Genomic DNA, 18,618 nt, shown 5'->3' with positions numbered 1-18,618 from the left:
AGTGACAGGAATGTTATGTACAGCCCAAAGCAGTCTGTAAGAGAATAGTACAGTTCACCAAATGGACACCAGGTTCAAATCACCCGCTATGGTTAATTCAGGCTGGCTTTGTGGGAAGGCCAGCAAAACTTCTGATCCAAAGCTATGTTTAGCAATTCAGACAATATGCCTTTTTGTATTCACCCTTCCATTTATTTGTAAAATTAGCAATTTCTCTAAGGCAGTGACCCATTCACAAATAGCAACACTTGGAATTAACCATATGGTGCTCTTGTTTAAAAAAATTAGAGCTCATCCTGCCATGGACTAAACTAAACTATAACTGGTCATCCAATACATTACCTATGTGTTATGACAGTTAAAAATTAAAACCAATTAGTGGAACATAAGCCCAGTCTTTTATTTTTAGATCTGATATAATAATAGAGTTAAAAAACAAAAAGAGCAGAACTGCGGAGAAGTAAAAAGAGTGGAGAATGCTTTCCTCCCAATTTCTTTTCCATTCTGTTCTATTGGAAAATATTTTTCAGTCAAATTTGTTGATAGAAACTAAATATAACCTCTTAGTTCCCATTGCTAATGTTATGAAGTAAAGATTTTAAAACAAGGAAGGAGAATGAAGCTGTAAATTAAGTTTGGAAACAGATCACAAGACGACAGTGGGCATCTTTTCTTATCCTTTCTGAAGAGAGTTTTGTAGACATTTCTGAGTTATTATTCAGCTTTTGACCTGCTGAAAGACAACTCAATTTTGGAAAGCTTTCATGATTAAGAAGTTTTAATCAGGGGTTCTTAGTTGTGTATGTGTGCGTGAGCGTTTGTGAGATACAGAGACAGAAAAGGTGGAGAGAGAGAAGAGAAAGACAGAGAGAGATAGACAGAAAGAGGCAAGCAGAAAGTTATAGAGAGACAATGAGAGAGGGAGGCAGAAACAGAGACAGACAGACAAGGAGAATCAGAGAGCAATAGAATGAGAGAGAGAGAGAGAGAGAGAGAGAGAGAGAGAGAGAGAGAGAGAGAGAGAGAGAGAGAGAGAGAGAGAGAGAGAGAGAGATACACATAGAGAAACAGGGAGATAAACAGAGACAGAAAGAGCAAAGAGATCTCTGGCATATTGATAAAGCCTATGGACCTCTTCTTAACAATGTTTTAAAATGTATGAAATGAAATATATAAGATTACAAAGAAAAGCAATTGTATTGAAAAAAGAAATTTTAACAAGTTCATGGGCCTCAGCTAAAATCTATTTCGCTGCAATTTCTACCCATTACTCTCAGTTCTTGGAGGCAAAATAGATTAAGTTTAATCACTCTTCCACAGGGCAGGGCTTGAATACTTGAAGATGGCTTTCACATTCCCCAAAGTTATTTTTCCTCTAACCTAAACATTCATTGTTCCTTCAATATCTGTCACATGGAGTGATCTCAATGTTTCAATATACAAGTTACTCTGTGTGGAATTTCTTCAATGAGTGTCTCAGATAAACTGAGACCTGTAAAGATTTTAGCTAAAAAAAAAAAAAAAAAAAAAAAAAAAAAAGGCCATTGTCTCCCACTGCATCTGAGATCATCTCCAGTTGTCCTGACCTATGTGTTGCTGTTGCACTCTGATGATTCTGGATAAAATAGTGAGGCTGAGGACTTTGCACATCTCTGTCTCACTTAAATCCAATTCATCTGCAAGTCAAGACATCATCTTCCTGATGTCCTTGATCCTTTTTGAACAAAGGACTAACAACTGCAAAAAATACCCTGATGTGGATATACTCCAGTTTATTGATGTTGCTTCTGAAATGTAGCATCAAAAATTGAATACAATTCTGCAAATATGGTCTTATCAGAGTAGAATACAAGATTATCATTTCCCCAAACAGATCTAATGCACTGTGCATAGAAAGAATAGATATATCTTTACATAGAATTTTGTGAATTATTCTATTTTAGAGATATTTGTGGGGCAGCTAAATGATAGAGACAGAATTCTAGGCCTGGAGTCAGGAAGACTTCTCTTTTGGCTTCAGGTACTTAATAGCTATAACTCCATGAGCAAGTCACTTAACCCTGTTTGCCTCAGTTTCCTCATCTATAAAATGAGCTGGAGAAGAAATGACAAACAATTACAGTATCTCTGCGAAAAAAACAAACTCATGAAGAGTTAGATATGACCAGAAAATTACTGGAGGTATTTGTATACTCATAAACAATAACTCTCATTTGTGTAGTGCTATAGATTTTCAAGCCACTATGCTAAGAATAAGTAAATAGGGTGATTATTTCCCCTTTTATAGGTGAAGAAATTGAAACTGAAAGAGGCTAACTAATTTTCCTCCCATGATCATTCTAATAAACTGGGAACTGGTCTGATTTTGAGGCCAGTGCTTTTTTCCTCCTAAAATACAATGCTTATCCCCCCCCTATATTTTGTGTTGAAACAAGTAGAAAGCACCTGTTTTCAAGGAATCAAATAAAAATTAAAAATACTAATATCTAAGATTAGGTAGAATTTCTATCAGAAAGGAATAGATAGTGGAAATATTTTCATTGCCAGCTAAGAAGATTGATTTAGGAATATTTCTTTGGGATGTCAAATCTTCTGAATGAAAAGTGAAAAAAAAATTCAATTACCCACATTTTTCAATTGTACTTTGCACACAGTAGGTCTCGGTTGAAATTTTTAAAAATTTGCACATTGCCAAATTCAAATATCTGGAATTAATGTTGGTTGATTTTTTTTAACCTATTATCCACATTTTCTCCCTGAATCCTATTGTCAATAACAATTATGCTCATTACTCATTAATACAACCCAAACTGTCCTACATGGAAGCACAGAAAATATTAAAAATTCTCACTATTCGTATTCAATATCCTTAAGGTACTTTAATTTTCTGGCTGTTAATTTTAAAATAATTTTAAAACAGGGATCTATAAAACACAATTTTACTGTTTTCTCTGCCAAACAACTGTTAGGCAGCAAAAATTTAAGGCACCAGTTCCTAAAATTTTCCCACATAAAAATGCTTTCCCTTGAGAAACATAACACATGTTAAAAGGGTTTTCCCCCCTCTTTATTTTAAACTCTGGGAAGTTATTTTCTATGCTTCCAAGAGGAAAATAAGATTCTCAGTCCACACTACAATGGGAGGAAATTACACCTGCATGTCATTGTCAGGAAGTTTTCCACTTCAAATTTTTATGAATGGACACCACAATCTTAAAGTTAATTTATGTGCCCTGTTCTTCATTTTAAAAGAGGATTCAAGAAATCTTAATACTATCCATCAAATTGTAACATGGAAGAGCTCACAGAATTTGATGCTTTAGCACACTTAATGATGTTCTGGTACAGTTGTAATATACACAGGGATATCTATTTGGAATGAAGTTCTGGAAAGTCTGAAGAATTCTGCCTTAATTTTCCTATCCCAGCACTTAGCACAAATTTTGGGTACATACCAAATGCTTAAGATATGCTTTTTTGCTTACTAATTCATTCACCCATACACTTTGTGCCTTGTGCCTCTAGGCAAGTGATTTTACTTCTTCAGGATTCAGTTCCTTCATCCATAAAATAAAAGGTGTATGGGAGTAAACAAAGTGTTCACTAAAGCTATCAGCAGTAGTAACATTTTATGATTATATAAAAAGAAATGCTTCCATGGGCTTAAACTAAGGGGACAATATTAGTTCGGGATTTCCTCTTGCATCAAGTATAGAGTTCATTCATGAATTTACTAAAAAACATAAAGATAGGAATATGCTACTTGATATTAGCAGGGAATATAAAGCAAGTAAAAGATAGTATCTGATCAGGAAAATAAGAATTACAACAATATAAATAATTACATGAAATAATTTGAGAATGATAAGGTAACATATAGACAAATACAATATATAGTAATTTACTGACTGAAAAGAACAAAATAAACATCATTGAGAAAGATCATATTTAAGTATCTAGAATAATGTCTTAAATATATCAAATGCTCAAGTAAGTCTCAATTCATTTGGTTTGATAAAGGGCATCTCTGTCTGAAAGTACACAAGATTTTAAGTCAAAAGATCAGGGTTTGCAGTTTTCCTTTGGCTATTTTAAAACCTGTGTAATAGCTGAACAACTTATTTCAAATCTCTAGAACTGAGTTTTCTCATTTATAAAATGAAGGGTTTAAACAAAAATCATCTTTACTATTTCTCTTAGCTCTAATGGCGATGACAGTGTGTGTAGATTATGATTTTTGTTTTATTTTTGAATAAAGTTTTTAAGGAAAAGTTCAGAGAACAAATGAATTATTTGTTGGGCATTAAATGAAGTATAGGATCCAGATTAAGAGAAAAGAAGATAATATGCATTAAGGACTACAGATTAGAGACCATATTAGCTGCCATATGTGAAGAATGGTCAAGAGATTGGTCCAACCACATTGGAAAGCTTAAGCCTAGCAATGGTAAAAGAAAAAACCATACAGATATGTTGTTGAAAGATTTAAAAGTCCAGTCTGAGGATTTGGGATTTGTGTTAATTAAGAAAGAGAGGTCACTGTAGGTTCTTGTGAAGAGTGACAAGATGAAGCCATGTTTTAGAAAGATTATCCTGACATTGATAGGCCAGTTTACTTCCACTGTCATTCCATATTCCTTTAGACACCTGTTGTCTAGCTCAGTCAGGTAATAAGAGTAATTCACTTTTCATAGAAACAGTTTTGTGTGTTAATATAATTACATGAGTAATTAGAATGAAAGAACTTAATGCTCTCATCTAGCAAATGTATGGAGTTTGAGTTTTGATAAGAGGAAATTAAATATTAATGGTTCTTTCCAATTTTGTTATATTCAGTAATCCCACAGGTAATGCAAATTTCATTAACTTCATTTTAATGAGTCTTCTTTTCATGTAAAAACAATTTTTAAAATTTTTTAAAATTTTAAATTCTGAATCATTTTCTTCCATCACTTCTTTCATTTCCATTCCACCCACGCTGAGATAACAAGCAATTTGATATGCAAAACACATCTCCACATTAGTCTTGTTGTAAAAGAAAACAGATCAAAAAATACCCACAAAAAAGTTTAAAACACAATATGATTTGATCTGCATTCAGACTCCACCAGTTCTTTCAGAATTGTCTTGAATCTTTGCATTGCTGGGAACATCTAAATCATTTGCAGTCGATCATCATATAATATCATTGTTGCTGTGTAACAATGTACTTCTATTTCTAATCATTTCGCTTTGCACCAGTTCATATACTTTCTTTTTTTGCTGAGGCAATTAGGGTTGTGACTTGCCCAGGTTCACATAGCTAGGAACTGTTAAGTGTCTGAGGTCACATTTGAACTCAGGTCCTGCTGACTATTTTTACATGAAAAACTATTTTTACATGTATTTGGTTCATGTATTTACATGAAAACTATTTTTACATGTATTTGGTAAAATAAAATCCTACTAAGAAAAAAGAAAAGGAAAAAAATATCATTCTTGAGGCTTCCCTGGACTGCCAAAGGGGGTCCTTGACATCAAAAAGGCTAAGAACCCCTGCTTTAAGTATAGGGTTTTCTTTTTCTTTTTGTTTGTTTTGCTTTTGTTTTGTTGCTGTCAGCTTACATAGAGCAAAAACACAAAAGCCACAAAGTCATTTTAAGGCCATTTTCCCCAAAGAGTTAAAATGGAAAGACAAACTTTTGGTTGAGGTTTCTATGTTCTAGTCCTTCCAGACTTTCCATCTCATTTTTCCACACTCCCCCTTAACATCCTAATAAGGCAGAATGATTCCTGTTTTATTGATAAATTTTATCAAAATAAATCAACAAAAAATACTAGAAGTGATGCTGCTGATATGAGATCTTGGCAAATTGGGACTGTGATGATTTGAATACTGAAATAGGAGCAGAGTCCATTTAGTCTAACAATCCCATTGAACAAATAAGGAAACTGAGGCCCACAGAGTTTAAATAAATGTCCAGCATCAAATAGGTGACAGGTAACTAGATCAAAGCTTCTTAAGTTGTGCATTGCAACTCCAAGTGCAACTCCAGTGCAATGCTACTGAATGTGATTTATTATCAGCAAATCACATACTTATATATACTTGGGGTAATGTAAAAATTTCTCCAGCAAAAAGGGATTGTAAAAGAAGGGATAAAAAATGTTTAAGAAGCTCTCTTCTAGATAGGATGAGATCCTAAGTTCTCTGACTTCAGAATCAGAATTCTTTCCACTATGTTCAAAACAATCATCTGATTGTTTTGGCAATTGGCAAAATAAACTATTCATTTTAAAGAAAAAAAATGGATATGAAGGGACTTCAGATACTATATGCTGAAGGTCTGCTTGGTACAAAGCACTATATATTGAACTACTCACTTAAGTTAAATTGCTTGGAAACTGAATCTAGCCAACCTCTTGACATATAAAGTATGATGCATTAAGAAAAAAATCCTCCTGACAGAGCATTTGAAAAATGACTTGAAATTCTGACAAACTAAGACACAACTCTTCCATAACACATCTAACTTTTATCCCAAGATAGTTCTATTCATAAGGAGGTAAAAAGTGTTAAAGAGACATGAAGATGAAAAGGAGTATGCTGTAAGATTATTTGTAATTGGTACTGTCAACTAGGATCCAACATGAGGTAATGTTTGGCCTAATATTGGATTTTTTTTTTTTTAGTAGAACAATAGCATTCAAAGAATCTTTGCTCCCACCCCCAAGCACTATTTAATCCACTTGTTTGTCTCCAGGGAGAAGTGTGCCTAAACTGTTCCAGATAAATGGTATCTATCTTATTCATAGTACTAGTGTACCAGAACACAGAAGGGTTAGGGGCTTGGCCAGCGGTTTCCATTAGTAGAGGGAATACTCAGGTGAGGAAACTCCCTTAATCAAACCAGGTCAGCACCTTCTATGCAATTCAGAGATTAAGAGAGATGCTTAGATTACTAAGTGGTTGAAACTTGTCCAGACTCCCACAAACAGAATGTGTTAAGAGTTGAGACTTCAACCAAAGACATCCTGATTCCAGATCTGACTCTTTAGCCACTTTCCAGTGATTCTTTTCACTTTGATGACAATACAAGCTGTAATTCTAATATTTCAGTAACAAAAAGAATTTAGGAAGACAGTTTGCTTTGACTACTCAGTTCATTTAAGACAGTCAAACTGGCACCTTTCAAAGGCAGAGCCTCTCAACAAATCTGGGTGGGCTCTGTTCTCAGTTCAATTTACAATCTCAGGGAAGCCATTCTATTTATGTGGGCTTCTGTTTTCTCAAATGGAAATCCAGGGGGTTGTTCTAGATCAAAGCTTCTTAAACTCTACATCATGACTACATATGGGGTCTTGTAACTGAATGTGATTTGTTAATGTTTGATTTGTATACCTATTTTACATTCTGCATACCTGGGGTCATGTAAAAATTTCTCTCACAAAAAAGGGGTTATGATTAACTAGTCTGTAATCTCCTCAGAAGGAAGTTCCAGTGTGCCTCAGCAGTTCATTCTAAAATTTTTGCAATTACTTCACCTCATATTTTTGCTGGTACATGTCTAAAATTTTATGCCCCTGGAATGAGAGGAATTAATTAAGAGTTTTTCATAGTGAATTTGAAAGCAATTCTAGTTTTAGCCACAAACTAGCTGTGCTTGGTACCAAACACATACCTAACATTTAAATATTTATTGAATTATGTCCTTAGTTCAAGTTGTTTCACTTAAGTCAGTTCCTTGTAAAATGAGTAGGTTGAACCAGATGGTCTTTAGGGATTATGTCTTACTCTAAAAAGCCATGATTAGAAAAATTTATCCCAAGAATTCATTGGTCCAAGTTCAGAGGACGTTGTCTTGGTTAAGAGCTCAAGGACATGAAACATCTTACCACTTCAGTTAGTACGTGAAATAGTCAGTGACTTTTGACTTTTGGAGTTCAAATGTAACCTATCGATACAATTATCCTTCAAGTAACAGAACTCATAGCTCCCTCAGCCCCCAATTATATGCTCAGTCATTTCTATCCATCCACACTTTTAGTTTTACTTAATGGCTACTAATAATTCACATTAGCACACTGACATTTTATAATGTTTTCCTCACAACAATCACGAAAGGTAGATAGTGCAAGAATTAATTTAGAACTGGAGAAAGTCAGAGAAGTTAATTGGCTTGTCTATATACAAGCCATGTTAAAACCAGAACTATAAATTTGATCTAACTTTAGTGCTCTTTCAACTAACTTACCATTAGTTATATTGCCCATACTTTATATATCATAAAGAAAATGATCAATATAGCAGGTGTTGTACAAAAGAAATTGGATTTTGAGACAGAAAACCTGAACAAGTCATGGACTTCTCAGGGCCAAAGCTCTGAGTAATATAACTGATAGTAATTAGTAAGGATAATTATCAGCTGAACTAAAATTATCTACAGCTAATCCTGGAAAGACTTCCTCAATCAGTCTGCTTATTCTTAAACTGCTCACTTCTACTTTTTAGCCACCATATGCTTTAAAAAAAAAAAAAAAAAAAAAAAAAAGAGGTGGGGCGATAGTGCTGGTGGGAATTGAGTTTTAGTCAGCTTCATCAAAATAACTCAAGATAGCAAAAATTGATCCAAATCAAGCCAAATATTAACTTTTTTTTCTTTAAAGGAAAATGCTTTAAAAACTTTTGTAACTTTTATCAGAAGTATTATTATTGTGGTAACTCCTGTACTACTACCATTGCAGATGAGCAATTGTTTAGCATCAAAAATATCTTAATAGAAGGGAACATATTTGCTAACATGAGAATGAAAAAAATTTAAAATTAATTTAAATGTTGTATAAGTAGATTCACTAGATTAGTTACAAGTTTGTAATACTCATTCTATGGTATTCTTTGTTAGGATAACTGAATGCTAATTTACTAATAAAATAAGTATTTGTTTCAATTTCCTGTGATGTGACTATGAACATTAGAGAAATTGTGATTGGTACACTCTCCATTCTTTTCCCCGCTACCCCCAGCCTATGGTCTTGGGAATTCACCTTCAATCCTAGTTTAATACAAACTCATCTCTCAGAGAACAGGGAAAGCTCTTGTCCTTCTTTCTCTCAGTAGGGACATGGTTGATAGGGAAGGGACTTATCTTCCCTTCTCTTAGCTTTCCTGGGCTATCTATTTACCATCAAGGTTTAAGATGTGAGATGGCATCTACTCACTTCCTGACCTTGAAAAAGGCATCTATGCTTTTCCTTGAATCCAACATGGGGGAGGGAAGTATATCAGAAATCCCATTAAACACACATGCACACACACACACACTTGAAATTGCATCTATTGTAAATTTTCTACAGATTTAGTCTTTTTAAAAACATAAACCATAATAAAAACATTGAGAATCTGCAGTCTACTGTGGTACAATGTTTAGCCTTGGGTTAAACCACGGAATGAACAGTTCCTAAAATATCACTTAGAAGGGTATTCCTTCTGCTTAATAGAGGGACAGATAAGCCTGTAAATGTGGAACAGAAATGTGGAAAGGAGGATTTGCTTGAGTTTAATGACACTAACTGATGCTACATGCAAGTTTATTTATTAATTCAAATTAGACAATAGTCAAAAAAAGCAAGTAAATAAAGTTTATTATTAAAGAAGTAGGAGAAATAATTTACTCTATAGAAATTAAACATAAGAGAAAAAAGCCATGAGCCATATCTATGGCTCAGCTTTAACCCTTAATAAATCATTATAAAATAAAATAAGCAGATAACGTTTTCATAGTTTAAGTTTCAGCAGATGGTTGAAAAAACTGTTTTGCAGACAATGTACCTAAAATTTAAGCATTCATTTTCATTGTTGGTAATTGAAACTAACCAATAAGAATGATGAGAAGCTAAATAGTCCTAATGTTCCAAGATTTAAAGAATGCATTAGAGAAGCATTGAAAGTGGTGATGGGGGTAGAGAGCCACACCTGGAGTCAGAATTACATTAATTCAAACCCCAATTTAACACATAATGACTGTGTGACTACAGCCAACTCACTGAACCTTTTAGCATTCCAGGCAATAAGTAATGTAAAGCTGTAATGTAACTTTAAGAGAAAGTGCAACCAGAATGAGTAGTAGATAAGAACTTCCTCAACAAGCTTTTCCTACACCAATAAAATCATAGTCCAGGGATGTACATAAAACAATTAGATAATAATTATATCCTATGATCTGTCATTTTATTTGCAGTCTAAGGGCTGCTAAGGTTGAAATTTTAGACTATACAATTAAAAAAATATATCAATTTAATCAATTTGAAGACATTCAGAATCTAACTTCATCAAATACATATTTGATGAAGTTGTACAAATTAAAAGTTAACAGATTGTAAACCTCTTTTTCTACCACCTCAAACACATTGTGAATAAAATATTTCCTTTTTATTAATGATTCTATCATGTCATTCAAAAGCATCACATATCTGCTAACTCTAATTTGAATTACCAATGAATGAAGATTTAATATTAAACAATTTTGGAAAGTAAAGGGATGCATTTGATGGGCACAAATATAATTTTATCAGTTAGGAAAAAAAAATATAAGTAAGGTGATATATTGTAGGGTTTTTTTCCCCTTCGCTGAAGCATAAGGGTCTAAAAAGATTTAACAGAGTCTAACCTTTTGAGTTCATTTTATGTTCTTTTAGGACAAACAATAATTATACATCTGGAAATGTAAAAAAAAAATGCAATATCATTTCCTTGAGAAACAACTCCATTGTACTGCCAAAATAGCGAAGGAAACTTGTTATAATAGCTCTTAGAAAGACAGTCTGTTCCATTACAAGATTGAGCAAAACAACACAGAACATTTTAAAATGCTGTCTTCTTTAGGTATTTTACTTTCAACATGTAAAGACTTACAGAAATACCAACTCAAATACGCACCGATGGATTTCGACCTGGTTCTTTTTGGTGAAACATTGCTGTAGAGAGACCACGGAGACCCACTCAAAAGATACTGCCAGGCCAAAGGCACCAGATGGTAGTAGCGCCTGTGATCCCAGTAATCCTGGGGCAGCCCTGTGTCTGTAACTGTGAGACAGTCAACACTGAAACACAACAGGAAAATCTGCCCTACAATTCCAGGAAAGCCAGCTCCACCTAATCACCTCCGCCAGAGTTTAAGAATTAAAAATCCCTCAGCATTCCCATTGCCTTTTCCACTGACCCCTGCTGTGGATTATCTCCTTTCTCTCTCAACCTTCAACCAAAACTGAGTGGGGAGGGGGGAAGAGAGCCATGGGTCAGGAACTTTGGCAGAGCATCTCTGTGACTTATCCGGCAATGATGACTGGTAAGAGGGACTTTGAACTCTGCTACCGGGTGCTTGACAGAACAGGAGCTCAGCTTGCTATGTAATTAAGCTGGAGCTGAGTAATGAACAAGAGTGTCCCTAAGCCTGTAACAGGAGAGCAACCTGAGCTGACAAAAGCTGTTCTCTAAGGTGAATAGAAGAACACTTTCCCTGCTTGCTGATTAGGGGTCATTCAGGGCAAATGAAAATGAATGCTATCTTAGAAATGCTTTGGTTGCTGCTTTAGGGTTTCATTTTTTTTTTTCTCATTCTGTCTGTCTGTCTCTCTGTTCACCCCTGAATAAAATCCTGTTATAGAGTTCCTTAAAAGTCTCAACAACTGAATTTACACAATTTCACAGGAGAGGAATGGCTACCTAATAAAGACAATAAAGCTAAGTTAATTGATCTGCTGCTCCTTTTACAAAAATTAAAGATCAAGCTCTGAATCATCTCCCTGGATCATATTTTTAAAATGCACCAATACCAAGCATTAAATAGGGAAAAAAAGTAATGGAAATTCCAAAGATGAGACTTTAGAGTATCTGAGAGAAGAAACAGAGAAAACAAGTAAACTTAAGGGAAAAATTTGTTTGTTTTTAAGAGGGAACGATGTTGAAGCACAACTGGTACAAACTGCAAATAAGACAAGAAATTGCAACCAATCTAATCACCAGGAAAGTGTTTTAAAAGAAAGCTTCACATAAACCTGAGTGATTCAATGTAAGCACCAGACATTTGGACTCCAACAAAGGTGTTAAAAAAAAATTCTTGTTAAAGTGGAAACAGCAGGAAAGAATTGCTTCCTTGTGTTCTCCGGATTTCGTGTTGCAATGCCTTCTTTCATGCCATTGCAACACTGCCCAGTGAAACACACTTCAGATGTTTGGACATCAAGATGAAAACATACATTTCCTTGGCCTACAAGTGAGCTTGCATTTCATTCTTTTAGCAACAAACAAATGGAATGATTAATTTCTCATATGTAAAACTTCCCTGAAAAAAAAAAAAGTGGGACTCAAAAGAAGTATACATCAACATATAGTAATTATGAAGTATCTTTTATCAAGGGATCTCAAAACATTACTTTTGTTTTAGTCTTTTAAATTGTCAGTATGTCTACTGGGCATTCCAGACTAAGTGGGCATACATTTTGACATTGCAACAGAAAAATGACTAGAAACAAGCCACCATAAAATAAAAACATTACTACTCTACTCCCAATTTATGAGTATAGAATTGTTGTTGTTTAGCTGTTTCAGAAACTTCTGAGTCTTTGTGATCCCATTTAGGATTTTCTTGGCAAAGATATCTGAGTGATTTGCCATTTCCTTTTCTAATTCATTTTGTAGATAAATAAACTGAGGCAAACAGAATTAAATGACTTGCCCAAGGTCACACAGTAAGTATCTGAGATTGGATTTGAACTTAGCAAGATAAGTCTTCCTGACTCCAGGTCCAACACTCTATCCTAACAACCCATATGAGGATATTGATATTTTATCAAATGTATTTCTGGCTATCATAATCTGGTAGTTCATATATACTAAATAATTACCACAAATATGTCTCACTCACGCATTACTTATTTGAGGAATAAAACTTCAGTCAAGTATTAATCTAGACTACAATGACATAGATATAAATAGGTTTTCTGTTGAAAATATTGCCACTTATTGAAGGTAAAGTAATTGAGATTTAGGCAGCATTCCCTCAACCTCTGGGTGCCTTGGTTTCTCCAAGTAAGGATAATAATATGGCATATACTTTATAGAATTGTGAGGAGAGAATAAAACAATATTTGTAAAGCACTTAGGATAGTTGCTGGCTATTTAGTGCTTAATAAATGTTTATTTCCATTTCTTCCCTTTCCTTCCTGCATTGCCTGAAAACATTGAAAACATTAGCAGTCAATGACAATCACACCAGATGTGGCTGACAAGAGAACTAAGATGGGGTGGGGGGGGGGGGGACTATATTAAATGATCTGTTCCAGCTCTAAATCTATGATCCTATACAGATTTCTGCTAAATCATTTGTAGGCTTGAAGGTGTTAACACTGTATTCCCCTGAGCTTCACATCTAGTATACATCATTGAATATGTTTTCTACTAGGTGACAGAACCACAGGATTGAAACAGTTTTTTTTTTTTTTATCAATATCTATACATCCTGAGGTTATGTGATGCCATTCATTCTCATTTTGCATTGCTGCTCAGACAATACAAAAATTCTTCTAATTTCTCTTCCTTTGTAAGATCATAAAATCTTCTTGAAGGTAGCAAGCATCCTTTAAATAATTAATAAATTTTATCTGGAAATTAACTGTGATAAGCAATTCATATTCACTGAACTAAAAACGTATAGTTATGTTTGATGAGCTAGAATCACAATATTGTTGGTCTACCTAGAATTTCTTTCTTGCCTAGTTTGCTAAATAATAATCTAGAGGCTAAATAAAGGTCCATGGCTTTCAAAACTGATGGACTTTTTTCCCTTTCCTCTTGCATACTGGGAGACCTTGTCTCAATAAAAGCTATTGATGGTAAGAAGGATATATTTTGCTGATATTCTGTGGAGACGAACAAGACTCAACTCAGCACCAGAATGCATAGGATTCTTTTGACTCACCACAGTAACAATTACACTGCATGGTGCATGACTCCATCGCACAAATAGATTGTGAAACACACCATCCAATATTATATTTCTTCTTCTCAAAGGAAAACAGTTTCATTCTTGACTTCAAAGTCAAACACCAACTCCCCTAGCTTACAATACACTCAGACCATTTCTGATCATGAAAAAATGGAAAAACTAACCCCTGCCCCAACTCTTCGTTAACTATTATAAAAATTCTTCTGTGATCATTGGAGCTGTGCACTCAATGACTGAAGTTTTCCTTTTTTTTTTAAGGCCCCAGAAAGAAAAGTCATTCTTTTGTTCTAAATTGTTATTGTAAAGCATCAAATTCTGGTTTGGCAACATGAAAGAAAAGAATGATGGGAACATTGGTAGCAGAAAGGATGCCAGCATTTATATAGGAAAACAGGATATGGAGACTTGCATGGTAATGTGCATCCGTACAGAAAAGAGGCCATGATGCTTCTCTGGAGGCATTCAGGAAGAAGTATTTGAATCTAAATCATGATAGCCTTAATGTATGTCCCACAGTTTTCTTGCCAGTAACAAACTTTCACTTGTGATAGTATTATTACATTATGCTCACTGGAAAAAAAGCAGTTGTGTAACAAAATAATTATACAAATTAAACTAAAATCATACTAAATTACTCTAATTTCAATCTGAGATACTGTTTAGGAAACTACCTTTTCTTCTTTGTTTTCATGCTAGAGAAAGTAAAAGGATTTTTTTTTTTAACTAAGCACTTAGCAACCCTAAAACAATTTAATTCTTAGAGTTTTTTGTTTGTTTTTAATGAGAACTGCCTCAAGAACTGTTGAATTATGTGATCCTTTTATAATCTAATTTATACAGTCAATGGGGACCTAACTATGCTAATAGAGAATCACTGGTTTTGTCAAACCAGTTATAGTTATTAGTATACTGTGTATGTATAAACACACATATATACACATATACATGTATATATGTATTCATATTTAAGCACACATACACATATATACACACTTATATAATATGTGTTTAAACATTAATGTAAATATGTATATTTATGAATATGCTAATACATATGCAATTAGTATAATGTTGTATTTTTATGGCATTATTTGAGATGTTTTATTTTGCTTATAGGAACTATAACTCATTTATTAAGGTGAAAATTGAAATTTTGAGTTCTCTTCTTATAACATTTTTTATTTCATCTTAAATTATTAATTCAAATACCTCCTCATATTTTTTGCCATATCTCTTCCTAGCCACTCTTCATCTCTCCTCTCCTTTGATAATCTGTCATATCAATTTCAGTTTTCGATTAAGAATAGATTTCCATGTTTTTCCAGTGCTTCATCATGGGAGAAGTAACCTTGAACTCTCAAAGTATATTCCAACCAAGAACAATTTCCAGCAGGTCAGGTCCTACCAAACTGGAAAGGCTATAAGTGTGAGTATGCTCTCAGCAATGTATTCTATGCCTGTTTTTGGAGGATTGGTCTATTTTAAGTTGGAAACATTTATAACAGGAAGGTTTCCCATGAGGTGTTTAATTGTTTTTATCCCCAATAACTCATGAAGACTCTCTGTTGAGGTGTAGAAAGGTCATTACCGGCTTTACAAGAAGCTAGGTGGTACAGTAAGTAAATAGAGAATTGTGCCTGGAGTAAAGAAGACTTCAGTATATATTTGGCCTCAAATACTCTAAGCAAGTCACTTCCCCCTTGCCTCAGTTTCCTCCACTGTAAAATAGGAATAATAATAGCATCTTTTTCCTAAGATTGCTGTGGAAATGAAACGAGATATTTATAAAGTGCACAGTTCTTGGCACATTACTATTTTAAAAAAAATCCTTCCTTTTCCCACATGGAGACAATCACAAACTCTTGAAATATTAAAATACAGATTTTCTGCTTCCTTTTTTCTCAATTTACCATTGTTATTTTTATTGTTCAGCTCCCTTCAGAAGGCCCCTGTTAATTTAACATTCCTTCCATCTTCACATCTACCATTTTCTATATATACTCACTCACTCTACAGAATTCTGGGATCATTACTGCCTGTATGAAAAAGATTTTTGCCAGCTGCTTTTCCAATAAGGTCATAAAATGCATTATTGCCACTTATTTCCTTCTTCATTATTGCAGACACAAAATTTATCAAATGTTAGAGAATAACCACTTGAGTCTTTGAAGTTTCCTTCAAGTTTTACTAAAGTTGCTCCCTTTGTAGGAAGGTTTTCCCACATAAGGAATTGAATCTAGTGCCTTTCCTCTACAGATAATTTCCAATCTATACTGTGTATAGCTTGTTAAGACATTAGTTGTTTACATGTTGTCTCCTTCATCAGACTGTAAGATACTTGAGAGCAAGAATTTTTTTTTTCAGTGTACTCAATACTTAGCACAATGTCTGGTACATAATAGGTGCATAATTCTTATTAGCCAGGTTGGAGTCTATAAGACAGTAATAACAAAATTTTCCCCATTAGCTAAGAGGTTGGAATAATCAAAGAACAACATAGCTCTGCTAGAGCCAATAATTTGGAACTGGTATCAGTCATTTAAGTATCCACATTTAGCCTAAATATGGAACATAGATTCAATTGAGTCTTACCATTTTTTGGTTTTACCATTTATTAGTCTTAAGGACTAACTTCTTTTGGAAGTTCTCTATATATTGCCATTCTTTTCTTAATTAAATGTTTTATTCTACAATGATTCTCTTGGAATTGAACTTGATGAAACTGAAAGCCCTCTTCCTTGTTGGCTTCACTTTTAAGCAAGCAAAATCTTAGAAAGCACTTTTAAAATTAATCTTAAAACTTTGTTTCAAATGTAATGCTTAAACTAAGAAAGTAACTTCCATAAAATTTCATTGTGATGAGATATCATTTTAAATAAGAGTAAGAAGATAGCTACATAGATAGAGCACTGGCCCTGGAATCAGGAGGATCTAAGTTCAAATGTGGCCTCAGATGGAGTTAAGTGACTTGCCCAGACTTATACTGTAACTGCTTCACCCCCTCCCAAATGTAATAAATAAAGATAAATGTAAAGTTAAAAAAATAAATAACAGTAAGATACCACTCATATTTCTTCCACTGTCAAAAAAAAAATGATGGCTTATTGGACAATAATGCACAGTTTACTTAAGATTTGAATTATTTTAGCAATGAAACTTGAAAGAAAGGGACAATAAGAAGAAACACTGGGAGGGGAATGAAAATTGTTAGCACTAATATCTGTCTGCCCAGGTTGCATGTACCTTCGGATTCTAATGTTTATTGTGCAACAAGAAAATGATATTCGCACACATGTATTGTACCTAGACTATATTGTAACACATGTAAAATGTATGGTATTGCCTGTCGTCGGGGGGAGGGAATAGAGGGAGGGGGGGTAATTTGGAAAAATGAATACAAGGGATAATATTATAAAATATATATATATATATATATAATAAAAAAAAAAGAAAGGGACAATAAACACACTTAGAGAAAAAGAGAGAGAAGGAGGAAGAAAAGAAAGGGAGAAAGAAAGATTAAAACAGAGAGAAAAAGAGAATGAGTAAGAGAGAATCAGAGAAAGAAACAGAGGCAGGGAGAAAGAAGGGAGGGAGGGACAGATAGTGTACTTAAAGTTTCCTGACTTACTATTTGATCCTAAGATGTTAACCAAGAATTTAAAATAATCACTTTTACATGTTAGGGTTAAAGGGAGAAGCATGAAGGAAATGAATATAGACATTAGAACAGTCACAGATCTAGTTTAGAAAATCAGACCCACCTGGCTTCCATCCACCTGGCTCTCCCTTCACTGGAAGTAGAAATCTAAGGAAGGAAATTGTAGGAAGTGGAGCTACAGAGTATAGAGGAGATTTGGGGAGGGGAAGGCTGGGGTTCAAGTTACAATAATGTTAATCTACCTCTCAGGATTGTGGGAGAGAGCACATCTATTAAAAAATTGATGTTTCTAGTACCTCACAGATCTTGCCATTGGTATCTTGAAACCTTTTATTTGCAAAAGAATGAAAACATAAAATATTAAATATAACTGGTTGGAGTCAAATATAGTAGAAAGATCACTGATTTTGGAGTATATAATATGTGTATCCACACATGAGTCTAATGAATATTCATATATGTAAATGAATATTTGTTAGAATTTCTACAAAGATAAATAAATATGACAATTGGCAAGAAACTTTATGAGCCAAAATTTCACCAAAGTAAAGCAAATACAAATCTTATTCTTTTATAGTTGATAAACATACAACTCTGATTCAAAGAATTGTGTGTGTGTGTGTTTGGACCCAAAATATCACATCTCCAGTATCATGCAGTCTGCTTCCTCTTCAAGGTCAAAATATTCTAAGTTTACAAGGCTCTCTCTTTCTTCCAGAGAATTCAGAGAAGCAGATTTATAGTATCTGGTTGTTGATGTTGATAGTTTTAGACTGATGCTTTTCAGTAATTAAAATCCTAGTTATCACAATAATAAAAAGATAAAATATTTGTATGAAGTGTTCCAGAAAGAGTAGATTTTATAACTGAAAGTTATGAGGGAGGGAGGGAAACAGAATATATTTACTTTTAATACTTAAAAATGTTTAATACTGGAAGTGGTTTGATGCTAGGGGCAGTGAGTGCCATCCTTTA

General features: G+C 33.9%; 1 protein-coding gene across 1 annotated transcript in view; it reads right to left on the bottom strand.

Moving 5' to 3' along the window:
* MID1 (midline 1) overlaps window positions 1-13,195 on the bottom strand; it is a gene marked incomplete in the record, with an annotated part of 137,949 nt that extends 124,754 nt beyond the window's left edge. Inside the window, 1 exon segment of the mRNA XM_074300020.1 lies at window positions 10,916-13,195.
* Window positions 13,196-18,618: the final 5,423 nt, after the last annotated feature.

Source organism: Sminthopsis crassicaudata, chromosome 3 (genome assembly GCF_048593235.1).
Source record: "Sminthopsis crassicaudata isolate SCR6 chromosome 3, ASM4859323v1, whole genome shotgun sequence".
NCBI classification, from domain to species: Eukaryota; Metazoa; Chordata; class Mammalia; order Dasyuromorphia; family Dasyuridae; genus Sminthopsis; species Sminthopsis crassicaudata.
This window is presented reverse-complemented; position numbering and strand designations above follow the sequence as displayed.